This window comes from Ranitomeya imitator, chromosome 5 (assembly GCF_032444005.1).
Source record: "Ranitomeya imitator isolate aRanImi1 chromosome 5, aRanImi1.pri, whole genome shotgun sequence".
NCBI lineage: Eukaryota > Metazoa > Chordata > Amphibia > Anura > Dendrobatidae > Ranitomeya > Ranitomeya imitator.
In genome coordinates this window covers 630,907,445-630,934,475 of record NC_091286.1, presented here as the reverse complement: position 1 = coordinate 630,934,475, position 27,031 = coordinate 630,907,445, and positions in this window count along the sequence as shown.

The window sequence follows — 27,031 nt, the reverse complement described above, 5'->3', positions numbered from 1 at the left end:
AAAATAAATAAATTGTTAAACAATGCACTTTAGGCAGTAATCTCACAACCGTGTGTGATGCGACAAACCCGCAGGAGTTTACCGCATTACACACGGTTGTGTGATCCCAGCATTCAGGTTAACTGCCGCACCAGACCACACTGCAATACTTATGAAAAACCTTTCTGCTACATGACGTGACATTGTCCCAGCCATCCATCAGCGCTTGGGCCACGTCAGTCCACAGCCGCCGAATCACCACAGCGTCCGAGTGCTGCTGCTCATGGGTGTCCCACAACGGAACTCGCTCCTGCACCAGGGTGATGAGGTGGTCATTATCTATGTATTCCGCCTCCCGATGTGGAACATAGAAATGAAAAAAAAATGTTAGAAAGATAAAACACTAGGGCAGAGTCACACTGCCGTATTTCTCATGCGAGAATCACATTGTACAACTCGTACTGGCTGTCGGCTCTTCTGACCTGAGCTTCACAGCTGCATAGTAATCCATAATGCTGTCATGCTAGGGTCAGGAGAGGTGCTGGCTAGTCCGAGCAGTGCGATGCGATTATCGCACGAGGAATACGGCTGTGTGTCTGCCCTTAAAACAAAAACAGTCAAAAAAAAGTCAAGCATCCCAAAAACAGTCAAGAATAAATAAAAAAAGGAAAGAGTACCAACAACATTCAAAAATAAATAAAAACAGTCAAGAATACTTACATGCCGTTTTGACACCAGAGATGGTGCCAGAGTCTGCTGCTCCTGTTCATCTGCACTGGAATGGTTCAATAAAAATAAAAATAAATATTTTGCTACATGTTTATAGTAGTGACAGTGAATATTTACCAATCAGCAGCAAATATACTCACTTCAGCTTCCTGTTCGCACTGTGAAGTCATCTCTGCACGGAGGACATGATGAGAAATGCTGCAAGAAAGATAGAAGTGATTACTGACTGCAGGGAGAAAAACAGACAGGCAGACATACAGCATGTATGCTTACATTTTGCTAGAGTCTTCCACACTTGAGGCTGCAAGTCTTGTATGGCTTGCAGAGACTTGAGAGTAATGGACTTCCACTGACCACGACTTCTTTTATAAGTTTTCCTTGGGGGGTTGCTTAAAACAAGTTTCTATACATGTTTACTCAGAAGAACGCATGCGTACGCAAGCACTTGCGTACGCATGTGCTCCCATAGACTGTTATTGCGTTTTTTTGACTCATTCCTTCCGCAAGTGTCCGCATGCGTATGGCAGTGGGAATTTGCCGCCACAAAAATTCTAACATGGTGCATCAGCTGTGCCCGGCTCGCACACCGCCAAATTATGCATGCATAAGCAAACGCGGCCTAACACATGCAAACGCATGCACCTGCCTCTACAATGTTAAAGATATGAAATCAAGACGCATGCGGATGTATGCATTCAAAACGCTGCGGACACAACCGCAAATTTGAAACCAGCCTTAGCCACTACCTTTCTGACATCACAGCTTTGTTAGGACATGGTGGACATCTACCAACTATCCACTACTCCACCCATCTGGAACATCCAGGGTTTCACTGCACTCATCAGTAAACAAGACTGTTTTAAAAATAGTCTTCATATATGTCTGGGCCCACTGCAACTGTTTCTGCTTGTGAGCACTGTTTAGGAGTGGCTGAATATTAGGTTTATACCCAACTGTAAACTTCTGGAGGATCCAGCACCTTGAGGTTTGCGGGACTCCAGAGGCACCAGCAGCTTCAAATACCTGTTTGCAGATTTATATTGGTATTTTAGCAGCTGCTCACGTAATCTCATGAATGTATCTGGAAGAAACTTTACTTTATCTGCATGAACCTCTCTGTGCCTTGTACTAGAGGCAAATCTTTTTAACAGTATGATGGTCATGTTTCAGTTTTCGTAATATGTCTAATGCTTTCATACCTTCTCCAAGGTATTGCACTATTTGCTGCTTTTCTGCAGCCGAGAGATCCTTTTTCTTTCCCATATCATGTGGCTGCTTACGGTAATAATATTGAATGTCCTTCTTAAGTAGGTGTTCTTTAATTTAGCTCATTTTAATTTGGCTAATTATTTTCAAGAACTCAAAGTTTGCTAATCTGTCAGGCAAGTAGGTGGCGCACGTGGTTGTTTGACCCACTGTGCCAGTGGGCCGGGCTTACCTAGGAGGGGCATAGCTAAGCGGCTACCTTTTTTTACTGGAGCTCCTGATGGCGGAGTCAGCCTTGAGCTGTATGTAGCTGCCAGGTACTACTCCTTGGCAGTCTTCGTACTGCAGCTGCTGTCACATAGACACAGACATGAAATCAAGCTCCATCCCCGGGTAGATCAGACACTGACACAGAGTCAAACACAGGGCTGGATTAAGAGACTAGTATAACAGTCTTCTTGACAACACAGAGTATTGAGATAGGTACTTATTCAGACACACGGGACTTGGGAACTGGTTCATGTACCGCCTGATCGGCTTCAGATTACCAGTACCAACGGAGTGGCTTCTGAGTTCAGGTACTGCCGTAGTGACTTCAGAGGATCTGGCAGCACAAGGACCATGGGTTTAGGTTCAGGACCTGGCCTCACCAGGACAAGGGCTTCAGGTTCAGGACTGGTACCTGACAACTCACTGGTAGCATACCAACTCACTAATGAAAGAACATTTTTACGTGGGAAACAAAATAAGTAAATCGGTTGAAAAACAGTTTTTTAAGAATAAAATAGATAAAAGCACAAAAATTATAGTTTTCCCCAGTTAAAGTAAAATTAAAATAAATAAAAATTAGCATATTCAGTATTGCTTTGCCTGCAAAAAGTTCCATTCTGTAAAATCTAAGTTGCAGGCTTTTGTTCATTCTGCCTCCCAAAAATCAGAATAGAAAGCGATTAAAAAATATGATGTGCCCAAAAGTGGTACCAATAAAAACATCAACTCATTGTGCAAAAAACAAACCCTTCCATGACTCTGTTAGCATAAATATAGAATAATTAGAGCTTTCAAAATATGATATCGCTGTAATCGTGCCAACCTGATGAATAAAGTTGTCTTATCACTGATACTTCATGGTGAATGGCATAAAAATTAAATAAAAGCAATTCTTGACCTGCTGTTGATTTATTCATTGTGCATCCCAAAAATTGCAGTAAGGCTTGGCTCACATTTATCCTGCACTTTACGCTGAGTGCTTACACCTAAGTTTCCATGTAAATCTCTGAAATATACGCCAATCAGACAGGAACCTCCAGAGGAAGATTCCCTATAAAGAGGCAGATGAAGACACTGTGGACACAATCTGGCCTATTATCCGGGGATGTCTGACTTTTTATGGGTGCATAAAAGCAAGGTGAGCCACAGCTTTTTGCATCTCTGAAAAGAAGGACACCGCCGAACAGTTTCCAGATGGAGTCAAGAGTTACGTACTGTTGCAGTTCATTTTTTCTAACTAGCCTTTATAAAAATTAAAAACTTGGCACTGAAACAACATTTTAGTGGTAAAAAAGTAATTGTTCTTTCTTCGTTGCCTAATGGTAAAACATTCTGTGAAGAGCAATTGATGTGAACATGCTTACTGAATCCCTAGATGAATTCATTGGGAGGTGCAGTTTGTAAAATTGGAGCACTTGTAGAGAGAGGGTTCTGCTGTTCTGGTACCTCAGTGTGACATGGCATCCAAAAACCAATCCAGCAAAATCTGAACTCGAATGTGGCACTTCTTTCCTTCTGAGCTTTGCAATGTGCATCAAAGGAAGTTTTTGACCACATATGGGGTAATGTTGAACACACGAGAAAGTAGTAAGAAATTGTACTATTCATTTTCTCCTATTATTCCTTTTGAAAATTGAAATCTTGGTGGCAAATCACACATTTTGGTGGGAAGAATGGTAATTTTCCATTGACTCAGCCAAAGGTTATACAAGTCAGTGAACTGCCTGAGGATGAAAAATGCAGAACACATCCCTACATGATTTCCTAAAGAGGTGTTGTTTCTAAAAGGAGGTCACTTGTGGGAGTTTCTGCATTTTTGGCATTTCAGGGGCTTTTTAAATGAGATATGAAAATCTATTCCAACCATAACTGCGAACCAAAATTGGAGCTCCTTTCCTTCTGAGTTCTGCTGTGTGCCCAAACAGTAATATTCTACCACGTGTGGGGTATTAGTGTATCCAGTAGAAATCACACAATAAATTGTATTGTCCAAAAAAAAAAGTCTATTTTCTACTGAAAATAATATATTTTTTAAATTTTTACTGCTCAATGTTATAAAATTATTTGTAGCACCTGTGGGTTAAAGAATAAAGATGCTAACGACACCGCTAAAAAAAATCCTTGATGGGTTTAGCTTCAAAAATGGTATCACTTATGGGAAGTTTGCACTGTTTAGGCACATTAGGGTCTCTACAAATGCGACTTAGCGTTTGATATCTGTTCCTGCTTATTTTGCACTCCAAAGGTCAAACTGTGCTCCGTCCTTTCTTAGCCCTGCTCTGTTCCAATTCCAAAACAGTAGTTCTCCACCACATTCGGGGTATTGTGTACTAAAGAGATATTTCACAGCAAATTTTAGGGTACAATTTTTCCTATTACCCTTGTGAAAATGAAAAATGTGGGGCAAGAAACATTTTATGGGAAAAATTACAATGTTATTTTTTCCTTCTACATTGCTTAAATACCTGTGAATCACCTAATTAATAACTTTCTGCAATGTGGTTTTGAGCACTATGAAGATTGCTATTTTAGAAGTACTGTTACTTTTGGGGTATTTTCTGTCACATAAGCACCACAAAGTCATGTTAAAGGTGTTGTGGTCTCAAAAAAAAATTGGTTTTGTAAAATTTGTTGGGAAAATGCAGATAAACTTTTTAACCCTTGTAACTTAGCAACAAAATGATCAAAACTGATGCTGATGTAAAGTAGACATGTGATAAGTAGAGTTGAGCGACCTTGACCTTTTTAGAGTCGAGCCGGGTTTTGCGAAACCCGACTATGTCCAAAGTCGGGTCGAGTGAAATCGGCCGATTATGACGTAAAGTCGGGATCGACCGAAACACGAAACCCAATGCAAGTCAATGGGGCAGCATAGTCGGCAGTGAGTGGGGGCCAGGAAAACACCTAGAGTGGCCATTTTAATGTCAAAACCATCCATTCTTCTTAATGAAGCTTGTCAAGCGTAATTTACCTTATAATAATTGGAAGGCATTTGAAATTGGGGGTCATTTGGCTAAAGTTGTGGGGGGTAGGGCTGGTTCAAGTAATTAGTGGGCCCAGGAAATCTGGACCACGTCACGGCAGTGGAGCAGGGAGAGGTAAGTATTTCAACTTTGCAAGTGCTGTGAACCTGAGCAAGCAGGGGGGGCCCACTCGTTGGCATTGGCACTGGCACAGGGCCCCTCAAAGTACAGCGGTGTGTTTGCACGGCGGGGGCGCCTCCCACCGGCAGCAACACTTTTGCGTACTATGAGAGGCCCTGTGCCAGTGACGTCGCCAACTAGTATTCCTCCCCCCACCTGATGAAGGAACCTGCACTTTCATCTGCACCTTCCTCTTTGTCCCCGTGTAAGGTGGTATGGTATGCGGGAAGAGCAACCTGACTTTCAGCAGGGTCACAATGTTGTTGTGTAGCGTGCACGGGGAATGTTGCGTTATGGGTCAATGTACCAGCAGACTCATCTATCACTGGCTGGGCAATGGGCACGATGAAGTGGAAACACAGATATAGGCCCAAAGAAGAAAGTGGGCTAAATGCAGTTCAAAATTGGTAACACAGGAATAACCAGGGGGCATTGCAGTGGAGGACAACTGGAATGAGAGGCTGACACAGAGAGTAGGGCCAAATCAGTAAGTAGTCGAAATGCAGTTCAAAATTGGCAACCGTAGTAAACAGGCGGCACAGCTTTGTTCAGTGGAGGAGAACAGCAAGGAGTGGCAGACACCGATAGTAGGCCCCAAACCAACTAGTACGCCAAATGCAGTTGTTCCATTTAACCACAATTTAATGAGAGCCTGAAGATAGAAGCTCAGGAAAGGCAACCTGGGGAACACCTTGGAGTGTAACACACCATCTCTCTCCACCCCATACCCATTTTGTATGGCCTAATGCAGTGTACTTTTCTACAACTACTAAACGAGAGTCGGAAGACCGAAGCAATGGCAAGGAAACCTGGGGAACACCTTAGAGTGTAACACACCCTCTCTCTACACCCCATACCCAATTTGAAGGTCTAATGCAGTGTAGTTTCCAAGAACTACTAAACGAGAGCCGGAAGATCGAAGCTCAGGAAAGGCAACCTGGGGAACACCTTGGAGTGTAACACACCCTCTCGCTACACCCCATACCCAATTTGAAGGCCTAATGCAGCGTAGTTTCCAACAACTACTAAACGAGAGCCGGAAGATCGAAGCTCAGGAAAGGCAACCTGGGGAACACCTTGGAGTGGAACACACCATCTCTCTACACCCCATACCCAATTTGAAGGCCTAATGCAGAGTAGTTTCCAAGAACTACTAAACGAGAGCCGGAAGATCGAAGCTCAGGAAAGGCAACCTGGGGAACACCTTGGAGTGTAACACAACGTCTCTCTACACGACGGAAGGGCTGATTCTTAGGAAGGAAGGCTGTTGGAAATAAGCATTGCGCGTCCGAGGGTGATTATATTCTTATTAGGTATATACTCACCCTCGGACGCGCCCTGCTTCTTTATTTGGAATGAATGTTTATTTGCAATGTGGTGTTGACTTTCTCTATTATTTTGGTAATTAATGATTTTATTATTTTCATTATTTTGCATCTTCTCGGCAATAATATAAAGAAGACGCGACAGGACAACACTCGGTGGATGCCATATGTGTGTTTTCAATTTAAAAAAACTTTCAGTTAACTACTTGCAGGAGAAAGTAATTGTAGCTGGTGGCCATTTTTAGTACTGTACCAGATTTTAGTTGTGTGTTTGTTTTTAATGTTAAAATGTCTGCATTTGATATCTCACCAGTATTTTCTTTTTTATAAGCAAAATACTTATTTTTATATTTTCTGATGTTGGTTCCAGGGGTACACGGCCAGCAGTGCCCTGGTCAGTGTAGTAGTAGTTGAAAGAATGGACCGCAGACAGGCATCGAAGGCCTAAAATAATAACACATGGCTGTAGGCAATTTTAAATTGGTTCCAGGGGTACACGGACAGCAGTGGTGTGGTCAGTGGAGGCCTAGTGGAAGGAGTGACCGCAGACAGGCATCGAAGGCCTAAAATAATAACACATGGCTGTAGGCAATTTTAAATTGGTTCCAGGGGTACACGGGCAGCAGTGACCTGGTCAGTGTAGTAGTAGTTGAAAGAATGGACCGCAGACAGGCATCGAAGGCCTAAAATAAAAAAATTGGGCTGGCTGTAGGCAATTTTAAATTGGTTCCAGGGGTACACGGGCAGCAGTGGTGTGGTCAGTGGAAGTCTAGTGGAAGGAGTGACCGCAGACAGGCATCGAAGGCCTAAAATAATAACACATGGCTGTAGGCAATTTTAAATTGGTTCCAGGGGTACACGGACAGCAGTGGTGTGGTCAGTGGAGGCCTAGTGGAAGGAGTGACCGCAGACAGGCATCGAAGGCCTAAAATAATAACACATGGCTGTAGGCAATTTTAAATTGGTTCCAGGGGTACACGGACAGCAGTGGTGTGGTCAGTGGAGGCCTAGTGGAAGGAGTGACCGCAGACAGGCATCGAAGGCCTAAAATAATAACACATGGCTGTAGGCAATTTTAAATTGGTTCCAGGGGTACACGGACAGCAGTGGTGTGGTCAGTGGAGGCCTAGTGGAAGGAGTGACCGCAGACAGGCATCGAAGGCCTAAAATAATAACACATGGCTGTAGGCAATTTTAAATTGGTTCCAGGGGTACACGGGCAGCAGTGGTGTGGTCAGTGGAGGCCTAGTGGAAGGAGTGACCGCAGACAGGCATCGAAGGCCTAAAATAATAACACATGGCTGTAGGCAATTTTAAATTGGTTCCAGGGGTACACGGACAGCAGTGGTGTGGTCAGTGGAGGCCTAGTGGAAGGAGTGACCGCAGACAGGCATCGAAGGCCTAAAATAATAACACATGGCTGTAGGCAATTTTAAATTGGTTCCAGGGGTACACGGACAGCAGTGGTGTGGTCAGTGGAGGCCTAGTGGAAGGAGTGACCGCAGACAGGCATCGAAGGCCTAAAATAATAACACATGGCTGTAGGCAATTTTAAATTGGTTCCAGGGGTACACGGACAGCAGTGGTGTGGTCAGTGGAGGCCTAGTGGAAGGAGTGACCGCAGACAGGCATCGAAGGCCTAAAATAATAACACATGGCTGTAGGCAATTTTAAATTGGTTCCAGGGGTACACGGGCAGCAGTGGTGTGGTCAGTGGAGGCCTAGTGGAAGGAGTGACCGCAGACAGGCATCGAAGGCCTAAAATAATAACACATGGCTGTAGGCAATTTTAAATTGGTTCCAGGGGTACACGGACAGCAGTGGTGTGGTCAGTGGAGGCCTAGTGGAAGGAGTGACCGCAGACAGGCATCGAAGGCCTAAAATAATAACACATGGCTGTAGGCAATTTTAAATTGGTTCCCGGGGTACACGGGCAGCAGTGACCTGGTCAGTGTAGTAGTAGTTGAAAAAATGGACCGCAGACAGGCATCGAATGCCTAAAATAATAACACATGGCTGTAGGCAATTTTAAATTGGTTCCAGGGGTACACGGGCAGCAGTGACCTGGTCAGTGTAGTAGTAGTTGAAAGAATGGACCGCAGACAGGCATCGAAGGCCTAAAATAAAAAAATTGGGCTGGCTGTAGGCAATTTTAAATTGGTTCCAGGGGTACACGGACAGCAGTGGTGTGGTCAGTGGAGGCCTAGTGGAAGGAGTGACCGCAGACAGGCATCGAAGGCCTAAAATAATAACACATGGCTGTAGGCAATTTTAAATTGGTTCCAGGGGTACACGGACAGCAGTGACCTGGTCAGTGTAGTAGTAGTTGAAAGAATGGACCGCAGACAGGCATCGAAGGCCTAAAATAAAAAAATTGGGCTGGCTGTAGGCAATTTTAAATTGGTTCCAGGGGTACACGGGCAGCAGTGACCTGGTCAGTGTAGTAGTAGTTGAAAGAATGGACCGCAGACAGGCTTAGAAGGCCTAACATAACAAACTTGGGCTGGCTGTAGGCACTTTTAAATTGGTTCCAGGGGTACACGGGCAGCAGTGGTCTGGTCAGTGGAAGTCTAGTGGAAGGAGTGACCGCAGACAGGCTTCCAAGGCCTAACATAACAAACTTGGGCTGGCTGTAGGCACTTTTAAATTGGTTCCAGGGGTACACGGGCAGCAGTGGTCTGGTCAGTGGAAGTCTAGTGGAAGGAGTGACCGCAGACAGGCTTCCAAGGCCTAACATAACAAACTTGGGCTGGCTGTAGGCACTTTTAAATTGGTTCCAGGGGTACACGGGCAGCAGTGGTCTGGTCAGTGGAAGTCTAGTGGAAGGAGTGACCGCAGACAGGCTTCGAAGGCCTAACATAACAAAATTGGGCTGGCTGTAGGCACTTTAAATTGGTTCCAGGGGTACATGGGCAGCAGTGTATGGTCAGTGGAAGTCTAGTGGAAGGAGTGACGGCAGACAGTCTTCGAAGGCCTAACATAACAAAATTGGGCTGACTGTAGGCACTTTTAAATTGGTTCCAGGGTAACACGGCCAGCAGTGGCCTGGTCAGTGTAGTAGTTGTAGAAAGAAGGGACCGCAGACAGGCTTCGAAGGCCTAACATAACAAAAATGTCAAAACAATGGTATTGTCAGTGCCAGGCATTGAAGGATGTCAGCGGCTAGACTACACATTGGTGAAGCTGTGAGAGATAATTTTGCTAGTGGTAGAGCACTGTTTGAGCTGGGGGGGGGAACTGTCTTGTGGCCGGCGGTACAGGCACAGGGCCCCTCATATTACAACGGTGTGTCTGACGTTGGGTGCGCACCACCACCGCCAGAGACACTTTATTGTACTATGAGGGACCCAGTGGCAGTGCCGTCGACCAAAAGCGGCCACACCCACCTCTTCAGACAAACAGCACTCTCAAGGGTCCAAGCGCAAAGTGGCGATAGCACGGCCCCGTGTGGGGAGTTTGGCCATTTCGTGAGGTGGAAACATGTCGTATGCTGGACAATCAGGTGAAGAAAATTACGAGATTGGAAAAGTCATTCAGAATAGTCCACAGGCAAGACCTTTTCATAGGAAAGCTAGGTGTCAGCCGGGCAGGGTGGGGCAAAAGATTTTGAAATCCAGTTGTGGTTCATTTTAATGAAGGTTAGATCATCTACATTTTGGGTAGCCAGACGAGTCCTTTTTTCTGTTAGTATTGAACCTGCAGCACTGAATACTCTTTCTGATAGGACACTAGCTGCCGGGCAAGCAAGCTCCTGCAATGCATATTCTGCCAATTCTGGCCAGGTGTCTAATTTGGATGCCCAGTAATCAAATGGGAATGACGGTTGAGGGAGAACGTCGATAAGGGATGAAAAATAGTTTGTAACCATACTGGACAAATGTTGTCTCCTGTCACTTTGAATTGATGCTGCAGTACCTGTCCTGTCTGCGGTCATAGAAAAATCACTCCACAACCTGGTCAGAAAACCCCTCTGTCCAACGCCACTTCTGATTTCTGCCCCTCTAACACCTCTGGTCTGCTGGCCCCTGGAGCTCGTGTGAGAACGATCACGGGCGCTGTGTGCAGGGAATGCCAGAAGCAAACGGTCAACAAGAGTTGATTGTTTTGTTGCTAATATTAGTTCCAAGTTCTCATGTGGCATAATATTTTGCAATTTGCCTTTATAGCGAGGATCAAGGAGGCAGGCCAACCAGTAATCGTCATCGTTCATCATTTTTGTAATGCGTGTGTCCCTTTTGAGGATACGCAAGGCATAATCCGCCATGTGGGCCAAAGTTCCCGTTGTCAAATCTGCGGTTGTGCTTGGTTGAGGGGCAGTTGCAGGCAAATCTACGTCACTTGTGTCCCTCAAAAAACCAGAACCCGGCCTTGCCACGCCACCAATTTCCCGTGCCCCCGGGAAAGCTTCCTCATTAAAAATATACTCATCCCCATCATCCTCCTCATCCTCCACCTCCTCTTCGCCCGGTACCTCGTCATGTACACTGCCCTGACCAGACAATCGCTGACTGTCATCAAGGCTTTCCTCTTCCTCTGGTGCAGACGCCTGATCCTTTATGTGCGTCAAACTTTGCATCAGCAGACGCATTAGGGGGATGCTCATGCTTATTATGGCGTTGTCTGCACTAACCAGCCGTGTGCATTCCTCAAAACACTGAAGGACTTGACACATGTCTTGAATCTTCGACCACTGCACACCTGACAACTCCATGTCTGCCATCCTACTGCCTGCCCGTGTATGTGTATCCTCCCACAAAAACATAACAGCCCGCCTCTGTTCGCACAGTCTCTGAAGCATGTGCAGTGTTGAGTTCCACCTTGTTGCAACGTCTATGATTAGGCGATGCTGGGGAAGGTTCAAAGAACGCTGATAGGTCTGCATACGGCTGGAGTGTACAGGCGAACGGCGGATATGTGCGCAAAGTCCACGCACTTTGAGGAGCAGGTCGGATAACCCCGGATAACTTTTCAGGAAGCACTGCACCACCAGGTTTAAGGTGTGAGCCAGGCAAGGAATGTGTTTCAGTTGGGAAAGGGAGATGGCAGCCATGAAATTCCTTCCGTTATCACTCACTACCTTGCCTGCCTCAAGATCTACAGTGCCCAGCCACGACTGCGTTTCTTGCTGCAAGAACTCGGACAGAACTTCCGCGGTGTGTCTATTGTCGCCCAAACACTTCATAGCCAATACAGCCTGCTGACGTATGCCAGTAGCTGCCCCATAATGGGAGACCTGGTGTGCAACAGTGGCAGGTGCGGATGGAGTGTTTGTGCGACTGCGGTCTGTGGACGAGCTCTTGCTTCTGCAGGAGGACGAGGAGGAGGAGGAGGAGGGGGTGCGAACGGCTACAGACAACTGTTTACTAGACCGTGGGCTAGGCAGAACTGTCCCAAACTTGCTGTCCCCTGTGGACCCTGAATCCACCACATTTACCCAGTGTGCCGTGATGGACACGTAACGTCCCTGGCCATGCCTACTGGTCCATGCATCTGTTGTCAGGTGCACCTTTGTGCTCACAGATTGCCTGAGTGCATGGACGATGCGCTCTTTAACATGCTGGTGGAGGGCTGGGATGGCTTTTCTGGAAAAAAAGTGTCGACTGGGTAGCTCGTAGCGTGGTACAGCGTAGTCCATCAGGTCTTTGAAAGCTTCGCTTTCAACTAACCGGTAGGGCATCATCTCTAACGAGATTAGTCTAGCTATGTGGGCGTTCAAACCCTGTGTACGCGGAAGCGAGGCTAAGTATTTCCTTTTTCTAACCATAGTCTCATGTAGGGTGAGCTGGACTGGAGAGCTGGAGATCGTGGAACTAGCGGGGGTGCCGGTGGACATGGCAGACTGAGAGACGGTGGGAGATGGTATTGTTGCCGCCGGTGCCCTAGATGCAGTGTTTCCTACTACGAAACTGGTGATTCCCTGACCCTGACTGCTTTGGCCTGGCAAAGATACCTGCACAGATACAGCAGGTGGTGCGCTAAATGGTGGTCCTACACTGCCGGAAGGGATGTTGCGTTGATGACTAGCTTCATTGGCCGAGGGTGCAACAACCTTAAGGGACGTTTGGTAGTTAGTCCAAGCTTTCAAATGCATGGTGGTTAAATGTCTATGCATGCAACTAGTATTGAGACTTTTCAGATTCTGACCTCTGCTTAAGGAAGTAGAACATTTTTGACAGATGACTTTGCGCTGATCAATTGGATGTTGTTTAAAAAAATGCCAGACTGCACTCTTTCTAGCATCGGATACCTTTTCAGGCATTGCAGACTGAGCTTTAACCGGATGGCCACGCTGTCCTCCACCAGGTTTTGGCTTTGCCACGCGTTTTGGGCAAGATACGGGCCCGGCAGATGGAACCTGTGGCGATGTTGATGCCTGCTGCGGCCCCTCCTCCTCCTCTGCTTCAGAACTGCTGCCGCCTGCACCCTGTTCCCCCAATGGCTGCCAATCGGGGTCAAGAACTGGGTCATCTAATAACTCTTCTTGTACCTCCTGCGCAACTTCGTCTGTGTCACCGTGTCGTTCGGTGGTATAGCGTTCGTGATGGGGCAACATAGTCTCATCAGGGTCTGATTCTTGATCAGCACCCTGCGAGGGCAATGTTGTGGTCTGAGTCAAAGGACCAGCATAGTAGTCTGGCTGTGGCTGTGCGTCAGTGCACTCCATGTCAGATTCAATTTGTAATGGGCATGGACTGTTAACTGCTTCACTTTCTAAGCCAGGGACGGTATGTGTAAAGAGCTCCATGGAGTAACCCGTTGTGTCGCCTGCTGCATTCTTCTCTGTTGTTGTTTTTGCTGAAGAGGACAAGGAAGTGACTTGTCCCTGACCGTGAACATCCACTAACGACGCGCTGCTTTTACTTTTACCAGTTTCACGAGATGAGGCAAAAGAGCTAGAGGCTGAGTCAGCAAGATAAGCCAAAACTTGCTCTTGCTGCTCCGGCTTTAAAAGCGGTTTTCCTAATCCCAGAAAAGGGAGCGTTCGAGGCCTTGTGTAGCCGGACGACGAACCTGGCTCCACAGCTCCAGACTTAGGTGCAATATTTTTTCCCCCACGACCACCTGATGCTCCACCACTACCACTACCCTCATTACCAGCTGACAATGAACGCCCCCGGCCACGACCTCTTCCACTAGACTTCCTCATTGTTTTAAAAACGTAACCAAACTAACGTTATTTGTTGCAGTCACACAACTTACACGGTGAGCTATAACTTCAGTATGATTTAGCTACCCCTTTACAGGTTGGTGAGACCACAGCGAAAATCAGGCCCAATGTTACACACTCTTTTTTTGGTGGCTGCAAATTAGAGAGATGCCCCACACGCAGGACTGTCACTGAAGCACAAATGTTAATATTAATGTCACACTATTATTTTTTTTTTATTTTTATTTTTTTCAGGAACACTTTAGAAACCCCCCCAAAAAAAAAAAATAGATTTTTGCAGGGAGAATTTAGAAAACAAATGTAACAAACTATATGCTTTCTATGGGCCACTGAGTGAGAGATGACGCACACAGGAATCAGGAGTGGCACACAAGCCCAGAGGCCAATATTTTTCTACCAATGATTGATGGAGTTATTTTCTCTGGTAGATTTTGGAACCCAAATCAAGGAAAAAAAATGTAGGCTTTCTATGGACCACAATTGGAGAGAGAGAGAGAGAGAGATGGCACACCCAGGAGTCAAGACTGGCACACAAGCAGAAAGGCCAATATTAATCTCCCACTGTTTTTTTTTTTTTTTTTTTTTTTTTTTTTTCAGGGAGACTTTAGAAAAAAAAATAATAAAAAAAATATGATTTTATCAGGAAGAATTTAGAAACCAAATAAAATAAAATGATTTTTTCAGGGAGAATTTATAAAACAAATAAAAACAAAAATAGGCGTTCTATGGCCCACTGACTGAGAGATGACGCACACAGGAGTCAGGAGTGGCACACAAACCCAGAGGCCAATATTTTTCTACCAATGATTGATGTAGTTATTTTCTCTGGTAGATTTTAGAACCCAAATCAAGGAAAAAAAATATAGGCTTTCTATGGACCACAATTGGAGAGAGAGAGAGAGAGAGAGAGAGAGAGAGAGAGAGAGAGAGAGATGGCACACCCAGGAGTCAAGACTGGCACACAAGCAGAAAGGCCAATATTAATCTCCCACTGTTTTTTTTGGTTGTTTTTTTTTTTTTTTTTTCAGGGAGACTTTAGAAAAAAAAATAATAAAAAAAATATGATTTTATCAGGAAGAATTTAGAAACCAAATAAAATAAAATGATTTTTTCAGGGAGAATTTATAAAACAAATAAAACCAAAAATAGGCGTTCTATGGCCCACTGACTGAGAGATGACGCACCCAGGAGTCAAGACTGGCACACAAGCAGAAAGGCCAATATTAATCTCCCACTGTTTTTTTTTTTTTTTTTCAGGGAGACTTTAGAAAAAAAAATAATAAAAAAAATATGATTTTATCAGGAAGAATTTAGAAACCAAATAAAATAAAATGATTTTTTCAGGGAGAATTTAGAAAACAAATAAAACCAAAAATAGGCGTTCTATGGCCCACTGACTGAGAGATGACGCACACAGGAGTCAGGAGTGGCACACAAACCCAGAGGCCAATATTTTTCTACCAATGATTGATGTAGTTATTTTCTCTGGTAGATTTTAGAACCCAAATCAAGGAAAAAAAATATAGGCTTTCTATGGACCACAATTGGAGAGAGAGAGAGAGAGAGAGAGAGAGAGAGAGAGATGGCACACCCAGGAGTCAAGACTGGCACACAAGCAGAAAGGCCAATATTAATCTCCCACTGTTTTTTTGGTTGTTTTTTTTTTTTTTTTTTCAGGGAGACTTTAGAAATAAAAATAATAAAAAAAATATGATTTTATCAGGAAGAATTTAGAAACCAAATAAAATAAAATGATTTTTTCAGGGAGAATTTAGAAAACAAATAAAACCAAAAATAGGCGTTCTATGGCCCACTGACTGAGAGAGAGAGAGAGATGGAACGCTTAGTACTGGCACACAAGCCCAAAGGGCAATATTAATCTCCCTTTTTTTTTCCAGGGAGAATTTCTAAAACCCAAAAAAAAAATAAAATAGGCTTTCTATGGCCCACTATTTGTGAGAGAGATGGGACGCTCAGGACTGGCACAGATGGCACGCTCAGGACTGGCACAGAAGCCCAGAGGCCAATATTAATCTCCCTTTTTTTCTGGGAGAATTTATAAAACCAAAAAAATATTTAAATAGGCTTTCTATGGCCCACTATTTGTGAGAGAGATGGCACGCTCAGGACTGGCACAGATGGCACGCTCACAACTGGCACACAAGCCCAGAGGCCAATATTAATCTCCCTTTTTTCAGGGAGAATTTCTAAAACCCAAAAAAAAAATAAAATAGGCTTTCTATGGCCCACTATTTGTGAGAGAGATGGGACGCTCAGGACTGGCACAGATGGCACGCTCAGGACTGGCACAGAAGCCCAGAGGCCAATATTAATCTCCCTTTTTTTCTGGGAGAATTTATAAAACCAAAAAAATATTTAAATAGGCTTTCTATGGCCCACTATTTGTGAGAGAGATGGCACGCTCAGGACTGGCACAGATGGCACGCTCACAACTGGCACACAAGCCCAGAGGCCAATATTAATCTCCCTTTTTTCAGGGAGAATTTCTAAAACCCAAAAAAAAAATAAAATAGGCTTTCTATGGCCCACTATTTGTGAGAGAGATGGGACGCTCAGGACTGGCACAGATGGCACGCTCAGGACTGGCACAGAAGCCCAGAGGCCAATATTAATCTCCCTTTTTTTCTGGGAGAATTTATAAAACCAAAAAAATATTTAAATAGGCTTTCTATGGCCCACTATTTGTGAGAGAGATGGCACGCTCAGGACTGGCACAGATGGCACGCTCACAACTGGCACACAAGCCCAGAGGCCAATATTAATCTCCCTTTTTTCAGGGAGAATTTCTAAAACCCAAAAAAAAAATAAAATAGGCTTTCTATGGCCCACTATTTGTGAGAGAGATGGGACGCTCAGGACTGGCACAGATGGCACGCTCAGGACTGGCACAGAAGCCCAGAGGCCAATATTAATCTCCCTTTTTTTCTGGGAGAATTTATAAAACCAAAAAAATATTTAAATAGGCTTTCTATGGCCCACTATTTGTGAGAGAGATGGCACGCTCAGGACTGGCACAGATGGCACGCTCACAACTGGCACACAAGCCCAGAGGCCAATATTAATCTCCCTTTTTTCAGGGAGAATTTCTAAAACCCAAAAAAAAAATAAAATAGGCTTTCTATGGCCCACTATTTGTGAGAGAGATGGGACGCTCAGGACTGGCACAGATGGCACGCTCAGGACTGGCACAGAAGCCCAGAGGCCAATATTAATCTCCCTTTTTTTCTGGGAGAATTTATAAAACCAAAAAAATATTTAAATAGGCTTTCTATGGCCCACTATTTGTGAGAGAGATGGCACGCTCAGGACTGGCACAGATGGCACGCTCACAACTGGCACACAAGCCCAGAGGCCAATATTAATCTCCCTTTTTTCAGGGAGAATTTCTAAAACCCCAAAAAAAAATAAAATAGGCTTTCTATGGCCCACTATTTGTGAGAGAGATGGCACACTCAGGACTGGCACACAAGCCCAAAGGCCAATATTAATCTCCCACTGTATTTTTATCAGGGAGAATTTATACACCCCACAAAAAAAAATACAGAAAAATGAAAAGGCTTTCTATGGCCCACTATGTGAGAGAGATGGCACACACAGGGATGGCACTCTAGCAGAAATGCCAAATTGCCAATCTTAATCTCCCACCAAAAAAAAAAAAAAACAAAAAACAGGGAATGTCCTACAATTACTATCTCCCTGCCTGCAGTAATCTCAGCCAGGTATGGCAGGCAGCTACTATCTCCCTGCCTGCAGTAATCTCAGCCAGGTATGGCAGGCAGCAATAAGGAGTGGACTGATGCACAAATGAAATAAAAAGTGTGGACAAACAAAAAAGATAGCTGTGCAGAAAGGAAGGAACAAGAGGATTTGTGCTTTGAAAAAAGCAGTTGGTTTGCACAGCGGCGTACACACAGCAATGCAGCTATCAGGGAGCCTTCTAGGGCAGCCCAATGAGCTACAGCGCTGAGGGGAAAAAAAAAAAAAAAAAAACTTCCACTGTCCCTGCACACCGAGGGTGGTGTTGGACAGTGCAAATCGCTGCAGCACAAGCGGTTTTGTGGTTAATGGACCCTGCCTAACGCTATCCCTGCTTCTGACAAAGCGGCAGCAACCTCTCCCTAAGCTCAGATCAGCAGCAGTAAGATGGCGGTCGGCGGGAACGCCTCTTTATAGCCCCTGTGACGTCGCAGACAGCAAGCCAATCACTGCAATGCCCTTCTCTAAGATGGTGGGGACCAGGACCTATGTCATCACGCTGCCCACACTCTGCGTTTACCTTCATTGGCTGAGAAATGGCGCTTTTCGCGTCATTGAAACGCGACTTTGGCGCGAAAGTCGCGTACCGCATGGCCGACCCCGCACAGGGGTCGGATCGGGTTTCATGAAACCCCGACTTAGCCAAAAGTCGGCGACTTTTGAAAATGTTCGACCCGTTTCGCTCAACCCTAGTGATAAGTATTATTTATTATCTATTTTGTGTGGTCTAACTTGGCGTAAAAATTCAAAGTTTAAAAAATTTCAAAATTTTTTACATTGTTGGTCAAATGTTTGTTATTTTAATAAATAAATGCAAATAACCAAAATTTGCCTGTAACGTGAAGTACAATGTGTCACAAAAAACATTCTCAGAATTACTTGGATATGTTGGAGCTTTCCAGAGTTATACCCTGAAAAATTGAAACTGGTCTGAATTGTAAAATTTTGCCTGGTTCAGAAGATGAAAACGGGTTTAGACACAGGGTTAAAAACTATATAGCAATGCAACAAGCCCTCATACAGCAACATCAGTCTTTGAAGACAGTGACAGAAATTGATTTTTTTTTACAGAGATTTGAAATTTTTATGCCACTAAATATCTATAATATAACGCTGAGAGCGTCACTCTGTCTGAAGCCTTTATAGACTGCGCAAGCGCAAGCGCCGGCGCAGTCTGGGCCTCACAGAGTGACGCTCCCAGGAGATCGCGGTATGCGTAAACACTGAACACACACCGCAATCTCCACCGGAGAGTCAGGGACCGCCAGGAGGGTAAGTATATTCACCTGTCCCCCGTTCCAGCGCTGCGTGCGGCTCCGTCCCAGTTCATGTGCGCCAGCGCCGCCCTCTGACTGAACAGTCACAGCCAGAGGAGCCGGAAGATGGCGGTGCGCAGCGCTGGAACGGGACAGACAGGTGAGTATAGCAAGTGCTGGGGGCCTGAGCTAGCGGTGACTCCGGCACCTGACCCCCACAGCGCGCCGGTGTCCCCGCCTGCTCAGGCCCCCAGCACTCGGCGCCCAGCGACGATAGGTGAGTATGGTATTTTTTTTTTATATATTGCAGCAGCATACAGGGCATATATAATGGAGCATCTTATGGGGGGCATATAATACAATGGTGGCGCAGGATGGCAGCAGCACATGACAGAACGGGCGCAGGATGGCAGCAGCACATGACAGAACGGGCGCAGGATGGCAGCAGCACATGACAGAACGGGCGCAGGATGGCAGCAGCACATGACAGAACGGGCGCAGGATGGCAGCAGCACATGACAGAACGGGCGCAGGATGGCAGCAGCACATGACAGAACGGGCGCAGGATGGCAGCAGCAGATGACAGAACGGGCGCAGGATGGCAGCAGCACATGACAGAACGGGCGCAGGATGGTAGCAGCACATGACAGAACGGGCACAGGATGGTAGCAGCACATGACAGAACGGGGGCGCAGGATGGCAGCAGCACATGACAGAACGGGGGCGCAGGATGGGAGCAGCACATGACAGAACAGGGGCGCAGGATGGGAGCAGCACATGACACAACAGGGGCGCAGGATGGCAGCAGCACATGACAGAACAGGGGCGCAGGATGGGAGCAGCACATGACAGAATGGGGGTGCAGGATGGCAGCAGCACATGACAGAACGGGCGCAGGATGGGAGCAGCACATGACAGAACAGGAGCGCAGGATGGGAGCAGCACATGACAGAATGGGGGCGCAAGATGTTAGCATCTCATGACAGAACGGGGGCAGGATGGCAGCAGCACATGACAGAACGGGCGCAGGATGGCAGCAGCACATGACAGAACGGGCGCAGGATGGGAGCAGCACATGACAGAACGGGCGCAGGATGGAAGCAGCACATGACAGAACGGGCGCAGGATGGTAGCAGCACATGACAGAACAGGCGCAGGATGGTAGCAGCACATGACAGAACGGGGGCACAGGATGGCAGCAGCACATGACAGAATGGGGGCGCAGAATGGGAGCAGCACATGACAGAACAGGGGCGCAGGATGGGAGCAGCACATGACAGAACAGGGGCGCAGGATGGCAGCAGCACATGACAGAACGGGGGCGCAGGATGGGAGCAGCACATGACAGAATGGGGGCACAGGATGGCAGCAGCACATGACAGAACGGGCGCAGGATGGGAGCAGCACATGACAGAACAGGGGCGCAGGATGGGAGCAGCACATGACAGAACAAGGGCGCAGGATGAGAGCAGCACATGACAGAATGGGGGCGCAAGATGGGAGCATCACATGACAGAACGGGGGCAGGATGGCAGCAGCACATGACAGAACGGGCGCAGGATGGGAGCAGCACATGACAGAACGGGGGCGCAGGATGGCAGCAGCACATGACAGAATGGGCGCAGGATGGGAGCAGCACATGACAGAACAGGGGCGCAGAATGGGAGCAGCACATGACAGAATGGGGGCGCAGGATGGCAGCAGCACATGACAGAACGGGGGCGCAGGATGGGAGCAGCACATGACAGAATGGGCGCAGGATGGGAGCAGCACATGACAGAACAGGGGCGCAGGATTGGAGCACCACATGATAGAACGGGGGCACAGGATGGGAGCAGCACATGACAGAACGGGGGCACAGGATGGGAACAGCACATGACAGAACGGGCGCACGATGGCAGCAGCACATGACAAAACGCGCGCAGGATGGAAGCAGCACATGACAGAACGGGGGTGCAGGATGGCAGCAGCACATGACAGAACAGGCGCAGGATGGGAGCAGCACATGATAGAATGGGGGCACAGGATGGGAGCAGCACATGAAAGAACGGGGGCACAGGAAGGGAGCAGCACATGACAGAACGGGGGCACAGGATGGGAGCAGCACATGACAGGATGGGAGCAGCAAATGACAGAATGTAGGCGCAGGATGGGTGCAGAACATGTCAGAATGGAGGCGCAGGATGGGTGCAGCACATGTCACAATGGGGGAGCAGGATGGGAGCAACATATGACAGAATGTGGGCGCAGGATGGGTGCAACACATGACAGAATGGGGGCGCAAGATGGGTGCAGAACATGTCAGAATGGAGGCGCAGGATGTGTGCAGAACATGTCAGAATGGGGGCGCAGTGTTATGAACAGGTAATTCAGAACCACAATGGACATAGAGGTACTGAGCACACAAAGTGACCTGACAATTACCAAAAACAAAGGACGAGCTCTGAGACGTGGGAACTCTGCTGACCGCAATCCCTAATCCTAACACACCACACTAGAGGTAGCCGTGGATTGCGCCTAACGCTCCCTATGCAACTCGGCACAGCTTGAGAAACTAACTAGCCCTGAAGATAGAAAAAAAAGCCTACCTTGCCTCAGAGAAATTCCCCAAAGGAAAAGGCAGCCCCCCACATATAATGACTGTGAGTAAAGATGAAATACAAACACAGAGATAAAATAGATTTAGCAAAGTGAGGCCCGACTTACTGAATAGACCGAGAATAGGAAAGATAGCTTTGCGGTCAACACAAAAACCTACAAACAACCACGCAGAGGGGCAAAAAGACCTTCCGCACCGACTAACGGTACGGAGGTGCTCCCGCTGCGTCTCACAGCTTCCAGCAAGCAAGAAAAACCAAAATAGCAAGCTGGACCGAAAATATAGCAAACAAAAAATAACACAAGCAGAACTTAGCTTATGCAGGATAGAGAGGCCACAGGAATGATCCAGGAGGAAGCAAGACCAATACTAGAACATTGACTGGAGGCCAGGATCAAAGCACCAGGTGGAGTTAAATAGAGCAGCACCTAACGACCTAACCTCATCACCTGAGGAAGGAAACTCAGAAGCCGCAGTACCACTCTCATCCACCAAAGGAAGCTTATAGACAGAACCAGCCGCAGTACCACTCATGACCACAGGAGGGAGCTTGGTCACAGAATTCACAACAGTACCCCCCCTTGAGGAGGGGTCACCGAACCCTCACCAGAGCCCCCAGGCCGACCAGGATGAGCCACATGGCCACAAAGGCACGAACCAGATCGGCAGCATGGACATCAGAGGCAAAGACCCAGGAATTACCTTCCTGACCATAACCTTTACACTTAATCAGATACTGGAGTTTCCGTCTCGAAACACGAGAATCCAAAATCTTCTCCACAATATACTCCAATTCCCCTTCAACCAAAACTGGAGTAGGAGGATCAATAGATGGAACCACAGGTGCCACGTATCTCCGCAACAATGACCTATGGAACACGTTATGGATGGAAAAAGAGGCCGGAAGAGTCAAACGAAAAGACACAGGATTAAGAACCTCAGAAATCCTATATGGACCAATGAAACGAGGCTTAAATTTAGGAGAGGAAACCTTCATAGGAATATAACGAGATGACAACCAAACCAAATCCCCAACACGAAGTCGGGGACCCACACAGCGCCTGCGGTTAGCGAAACGTTGAGCCTTCTCCTGGGACAAAGTCAAATTGTCCACTACATGAGTCCAAATCTGCTGCAACCTATCCACCACAGTATCCACACCAGGACAGTCCGAAGACTCAACCTGCCCTGAAGAGAAACGAGGGTGGAACCCAGAATTGCAGAAAAACGGCGAAACCAAAGTAGCCGAGCTGGCCCGATTATTAAGGGCGAACTCAGCCAAAGGCAAAAAGGACACCCAATGATCCTGATCAGCAGAAACAAAACATCTCAGATATGTTTCCAAGGTCTGATTGGTTCGTTCAGTCTGGCCATTTGTCTGAGGATGGAAAGCCAAGGAAAAAGACAAATCAATGCCCATCCTAGCACAAAAGGCTCGCCAAAACCTCGAAACAAACTGGGAACCTCTGTCAGAAACGATGTTCTCTGGAATGCCATGTAAACGAACCACATGCTGAAAAAACAATGGCACTAAATCAGAGGAGGAAGGGAATTTAGACAAGGGCACCAAATGGACCATCTTAGAGAAGAGATCACAAACCACCCAAATGACCGACATTCTTTGAGAGACGGGGAGATCCGAAATAAAATCCATAGAGATATGCGTCCAAGGCCTCTTCGGGACCGGCAAGGGCAAAAGCAACCCACTGGCACGAGAACAGCAGGGCTTAGCCCGAGCACAAATCCCACAGGACTGCACAAAAGAACGCACATCCCGTGACAGAGACGGCCACCAAAAGGATCTAGCCACCAACTCTTTGGTACCAAAGATTCCAGGATGACCAGCCAACACCGAACAATGAACCTCAGAGATAACTTTATTCATCCACCAATCAGGGACAAACAGTTTCTCCGCTGGGCAACGGTCAGGTCTATTAGCCTGAAATTTTTGCAGCACCCGCCGCAAATCAGGGGAGATGGCAGACAAAATTACCCCCTCTTTGAGAATACCCACCGGCTCAGACAAACCCGGAGAATTGGGCACAAAACTCCTAGACAGGGCATCCGCCTTCACATTTTTAGAGCCCGGAAGGTACGAAACCACAAAGTCAAAACGGGAGAAAAACAGCGACCAACGAGCCTGTCTAGGATTCAACCGTTTGGCAGACTCGAGATAAGTCAAGTTTTTGTGATCAGTCAAGACCACCACGCGATGCTTAGCTCCTTCAAGCCAATGACGCCACACCTCCAATGCCCACTTCATGGCTAGCAACTCTCGATTGCCAACATCATAATTTCGCTCAACAGGCGAAAATTTCCTGGAAAAGAAGGCACATGGTTTCATCACCGAGCAATCAGAACCTCTCTGCAACAAAACAGCCTCTGCTCCAATTTCGGAAGCATCAACCTCGACCTGGAATGGAAGCGAAACATCTGGTTGGCACAACACAGGGGCAGAAGAAAAACATCGCTTCAACTCCTGAAAAGCTTCCACAGCAGCAGAAGACCAATTGACCACATCAGCACCCTTCTTGGTTAAATAAGTCAACGGTTTAGCAATGCTAGAAAAATTAGCGATGAAGCGACGATAAAAATTAGCAAAGCCCAGGAACTTCTGCAGACTCTTCAGAGATGTTGGCTGAGTCCAATCATAAATGGCCTGAACTTTAACAGGGTCCATCTCGATAGTAGAAGGAGAAAAAATGAACCCCAAAAATGAAATCTTCTGAACACCAAAGAGACACTTTGACCCCTTCACAAACAAAGAATTAGCACGCAGGACCTGGAACACCATTCTGACCTGCTTCACATGAGACTCCCAATCATCCGAGAAGACCAAAATATCATCCAAGTATACAATAAGGAATTTATCCAGGTACTCTCAGAAGATGTCATGCATAAAGGACTGAAACACTGATGGAGCATTAGAAAGCCCGAATGGCATAACCAGGTACTCAAAATGGCCTTCGGGCGTATTAAATGCTGTTTTCCATTCATCGCCCCATCTGATACGCACAAGATTATACGCACCACGAAGATCTATCTTGGTGAACCAACTAGCCCCCTTAATCCGAGCAAACAAATCAGACAGCAGCGGCAAGGGGTACTGAAATTTGACCGTAATTTTATTTAGAAGGCGGTAATCAATACAAGGTCTCAGCGAACCATCCCTCTTGGCCACAAAAAAGAAACCCGCTCCCAATGGCGACGATGACGGGCGAATATGACCCTTCTCCAAAGACTCCTTCACGTAACTCCGCATAGCGGCGTGCTCAGGTACAGATAAATTAAACAGTTGACCCTTAGGAAACTTACTACCAGGAATCAAATCGATAGCACAATCACAATCCCTATGCGGAGGTAGGGCATTGGACTTGGGCTCATCGAATACATCCCGGAAATCAGACAAGAACTCTGGGACCTCAGAAGGGGTGGATGATGAGATAGACAGAAATGGAACATCACCATGTACCCCCTGACAACCCCAGCTGGACACAGACATAGATTTCCAATCTAATACTGGGTTATGGACTTGTAGCCATGGCAACCCCAACACGACCACATCATGCAGATTATGCAACACCAGAAAGCGAATATCCTCCTGGTGCGCAGGAGCCATGCACATGGTCAGCTGGGTCCAATACTGAGGCTTATTCTTGGCCAAAGGCGTAGCATCAATTCCTCTCAATGGAATAGGACACTGCAAGGGCTCTAAGACAAACCCACAGTGCCTAGCATACTCCAAGTCCATCAAATTCAGGGCAGCGCCTGAATCCACAAATGCCATGACAGAATAGGAAGACAAAGAACAGATCAAAGTAACGAACAAAAGAAATTTCGACTGTACCGTACCAATGGTGGCAGACCTAGCGAACCGCTTAGTGCGCTTAGGACAATCGGAGATAGCATGAGTGGAATCACCACAGTAGAAACACAGCCCATTCTGACGTCTGTGTTCTTGCCTTTCAGCTCTGGTCAAAGTCCTATCGCACTGCATAGGCTCAGGTTTATGCTCAGATAATACCGCCAAATGGTGCACAGATTTACGCTCGCGCAAGCGTCGACCGATCTGAATGGCCAAAGACATAGACTCATTCAGACCAACAGGCATAGGAAATCCCACCATGACATCTTTAAGGGCTTCAGAGAGACCGTTTCTGAAAATAGCTGCCAGCGCACTTTCATTCCATTGAGTGAGCACGGACCACTTTCTAAACTTCTGACAATAAATCTCTATCTCATCCTGACCCTGACACAGAGCCAGCAAATTAGGTTCGTCGTACAGCAATCCGAGTGCCAGAAAAAACGCATCAATATTACATAATGCCGGATCTCCTGGCGCAAGGGAAAATGCCCAGTCTTGAGGGTCGCCACGTAATAAAGAAATAATGATCTTAACTTGTTGAACTGGATCACCAGAGGAGCGGGGTTTCAGAGCCAGAAATAGTTTACAATTATTTTTAAAATTCAAAAACTTTGCTCTATCGCCAGAAAATAACTCAGGAATAGGAATCTTAGGTTCCAACATAGGATTCTGAACCACTAAATCTTGAATATTCTGTACATTTATAGCGAGATTATCCATCAAAGAGAACAGACCTTGAATGTCCATGTCCACACCTGTGTTCTGAACCACCCTGATGTAAAGGGGAATAGAGAGACAGAACACAGTGCAAAGAAAAAAAAATGGTCTCAGAACTTCTCTTTTCCCTCTATTGAGAAGCATTAGTACTTTGGGCCTCCAGTACTGTTATGAACAGGTAATTTAGAACCACAATGGACATAGAGGTACTGAGCACACAAAGTGACCTGACAATTACCAAAAACAAAGGACGAGCTCTGAGACGTGGGAACTCTGCTGACCGCAATCCCTAATCCTAACACACCACACTAGAGGTAGCCGTGGATTGCGCCTAACGCTCCCTATGCAACTCGGCACAGCCTGAGAAACTAACTAGCCCTGAAGATAGAAAAAAAAGCCTACCTTGCCTCAGAGAAATTCCCCAAAGGAAAAGGCAGCCCCCCACATATAATGACTGTGAGTAAAGATGAAATACAAACACAGAGATTAAATAGATTTAGCAAAGTGAGGCCCGACTTACTGAATAGACCGAGGATAGGAAAGATAGCTTTGCGGTCAACACAAAAACCTACAAACAACCACGCAGAGGGGCAAAAAGACCCTCCGCACCGACTAACGGTACGGAGGTGCTCCTTCTGCGTCTCAGAGCTTCCAGCAAGCAAGAAAAACCAAAATAGCAAGCTGGACAGAAAATATAGCAAACAAAAAATAACACAAGCAGAACTTAGCTTATGCAGGATAGAGAGGCCACAGGAACGATCCAGGAGGAAGCAAGACCAATACTAGAACATTGACTGGAGGCCAGGATCAAAGCACCAGGTGGAGTTAAATAGAGCAGCACCTAACGACCTAACCTCATCACCTGAGGAAGGAAACTCAGAAGCCGCAGTACCACTCTCATCCACCAAAGGAAGCTTATAGACAGAACCAGCCGCAGTACCACTCATGACCACAGGAGGGAGCTTGGCCACAGAATTCACAACAGCGCAGGATGGGA